The 3,335-nt window shown below is 44.4% G+C and overlaps 1 pseudogene; it reads right to left on the bottom strand.

The window, feature by feature from the left end:
• Nucleotides 1-339: 339 nt before the first annotated feature.
• Nucleotides 340-2,194, bottom strand: LOC105529202 (annotated as a pseudogene).
• Between the last annotated feature and the right edge of the window lie 1,141 nt (nt 2,195-3,335).

The raw sequence follows: 3,335 nt of genomic DNA on the forward strand, positions 1-3,335 counted from the left end.
CTCCCCTACTGCCCAACCAGATTCCAGACCTTATATCACTGTCATTACCATTTCTGCTAAATTGAGGCCCCTCGGCACTCACATTACACTGGCAACTGCATGGTGACATAACGCACCACAATTTTTCCAGTAAAAATCTCTAGTCTCTTTCTCCCTGGCTATATTGGCGATTCTCCAATTATTTCAGCACTTTAAAGGCTGCAACAGCATGCAAAATAATTTCCTTTTTTTTTAAAAAAAAATAATAAGGTAATAAAGGTCCAGGAGATGGTGAGTTTTATTTTGTCTTGTCTGGATAGAGGTTTCACTTGCTCTCAAATGTTCCAGGGTGGAGATAAATTAGGATAAAGCACAGGATGTCGAGGTCTCTTTGGCTTAATCATCTCCCTCGTTTTCATCTTCACGGTCAATGGAGAGAGCAGCACACTTCCTTGCAGAACTGAACTTGGAAGCTGGATTTTCCTCAGGTTTTTTTGACTCAGGTGCAGATCTGGAGTCTTTATCCTTTTTGCCATCTTTCCTATCTGACTCCTTCCAGTGGTCTTTGTTCCCTCCCTCTCCTGGACCATGGCTAGAGTTCCCAGTTTGGCCTTTTGGGACATTCATCCCATCTACTTCCTTTTCATCTTTCCTTGCTGGTCCTTACTCAGATGGTTGAGCTGGAGCTACTTTACCCCACCAGTTGTAGGGGATTGCTGCTCTGTGTCTGAGCTCTGTCATTGAGCAGGAGGTTTAGAACTTCACTTCACCCAACCATTCTCCTTTGGTGAAGGGGCTGGCGTTACCTTTAGGGGCTTATCAGGTTTGGGAGGTTTAGAAGTTAGAGACTGACAATCTTCCTCCTTATTGAGTGTTTCATTTTCTAGTGACTTCTCTCTCTCCTTCGTGCATTTCTGCCGGATGTGGCGGAGGTCCCAGTCTGTGATGACTCACTTCCTGTCCTCAACTGTTCCCGTTCCTGAGTTTCTTCACTTTGCCAGCTTGGGTGTCTCTCCCGAGGCTGTCGTTCTAGTTTTGGCTCATCCAGCTAACGCTGCAACTTCTCGTGTTCCTTCTGTAGCTGTTCTTCTACTTCTCTTTCTCTAGTAGCTGTGTCAACGTGCTTTGCCCCTCCAAAGATAGAAGCACCCTGACTGCACTGGGAGGTACTAGCAGAGGAATCATCTTCCTTAGGAGTACTCCGAGGCTTTAGATTCAGTTTGGGTCTTTGGGAGAGACCTCTATCATCACGCATATAATCATCCCGAGAGTAATCATCTCTGGAGCTCTATGACTGATCATCCTATCTGTCGTATCGGTCTTCATAGCCATTCCTGCCTCCTCTGTAGTCATCATCTCTGCCGCACCCACTGTCAAATGCTCTTCTGCCACTGCCTATCCGAGAATCATAGCCTCTATCATAGTCTCTGCTGCCTCGGTCAACACAGCCATCCCGGCTGCCGTATCAATCCATATCCCAGTGTGGGCCATACCGTTACCCATCCCGATACCCATCGTGATACCGGTCTGAATCACAACGATCTCGATACTAGTCTCCAAAGCTATTATCACCTCTTCTAGGCAGGTAGTCATCAAAGCTGTCTGTGGCAGGAGGAGTCCTCCAGTCTGTATCTGTTTTGTCAGAATCCCGATTTCTATCATGGCCAAAAGAACGATCCTCCCTGTCTTTCCCCTGTGCTTGATCAGCAACGTCCACTTGAATTTTCCTGTTACCTAGAGACTCTTCATTGAGACTCATGGAACTGAGCAGGGAATCCAGGTCCTCAATTTCAGCATAATCAAAACCTTTCAACCTCGCTGGATTGCTGGGTTCACGTGGCAAAGGCACTGCACTGATATTTAATCCTCAAAAGAGTTCCTTAATTGATTCTTCTGTCATATCATAGGATAGGTTGCCTAGAAAAGCAGTGTAGGGTGGTGATTTAGGAAGACGGCTCTGGTCGATATTGGGTTCCCGAGTAGCCCGTGGAGCAGTGGGAAGGATGAAACGGTCAATTGGAGGCGACCTGTACACATCATCATCACTACTGTGCCAAGTTGTTGAAATATCTCCTTCCAGGTCATCTGTTTCATCAGCCCAGGGGACTGGTTTGGAAACATAAGTGCTTCCTCTACCAGTCCTCCCATCCTCAGCCAGAAAGTCTGTTAGGAAGATAGTCTTCCCCTTCTTCTTCTTTTTTGCTGAGGCCACCATGTTGGAAGAGGGAAAGAGTTTTGGGTGTGTTTCTCAGGAAGCTTTTCTCACTGGGGTTGGGCAGTAAATGAGGATCAGTAGCAGGGAATAAAATGATAAAGCATGTAAGCAGACAAATGTAAGCACTGCTGACGAAGGTGAAATTCAGGCAGACTCCCTTCCTCCACATGCTACTCAAGATTTTCATGGATAGAGGTTTGCTGACAATAGTGACTTTGTGGCTCCAATTTAGTAGTATTTCTGCTGAAGCACCCACAACCTCCTAGTTTCAGGAAATGAAGACAACTTTTATTTTTCTTCCTATAGTTTTGTGCCACGCAGGAGGTTTCACCCTACTTACAGAGTTAATTTCAGATATAAGATGGGAGGAGGGGGTATTTTACACTACCAATGCCTGGCTTTCATTTTTAGAAGATTGCAAAAGAACAAATACCAAATATATTATCAAAGAGTGCATCTGTGGTATATGAGAAACAATGATAATATGTGGGAGTGCAAGTACAGGGGAAACGTTTCCTTAATTATGTTTTGTTCCCCTCACCATAATATTAAAATATTACACTTTGGACTAACAAGAACCCTTCCCTTGACCTCCCCAGGCTCAAGCAATCCTCCCACCTCAGCCTCCTGGGTAGTTGGGACTACACATGCACACCACCACGTCCAGCTAATTTTTGTGTTTTTAGTAGAGACAGCATTTTGTCATGCCCAGGCTGGTCTCAAACTCCTGAACTCAAGCAATCCTCCTGCCTTGGCCTCCCAAACTGCTGGGATAACAGGCATGAGCCACTGTATCTGGCCACAAGTAATTTTCTAACCTCAGAAGAATATGCCTGAAAATCAATATCCAGATTTCTTCAGAAACACAAATCATACACCAGAGCTAAGACCCAGTATTAGATACTGATCATAATTTAGTTTTCTCCTAAAAAAGGTCTGATTGGTTAAGGTTTCAAAGTAAACATTGAATCAATATTCAAATGTACATTCAGGGATGTATCATAGAATTATGCTACTTTTCAGCTCAGAGGTTCACTAGCTTTATACTTGAGTTTCCAAATTCCCATCACCATCGTAAATAATGTTTCTTGGTTTCTCAGAAAGGAAAGTGAAAGAGTGCACAGAGGTACCCTTCAAAGTC

The sequence above is a fragment of the Mandrillus leucophaeus genome, unplaced genomic scaffold, assembly GCF_000951045.1.
Source record: "Mandrillus leucophaeus isolate KB7577 unplaced genomic scaffold, Mleu.le_1.0 Scaffold753, whole genome shotgun sequence".
In the NCBI taxonomy this organism is placed as follows: domain Eukaryota; kingdom Metazoa; phylum Chordata; class Mammalia; order Primates; family Cercopithecidae; genus Mandrillus; species Mandrillus leucophaeus.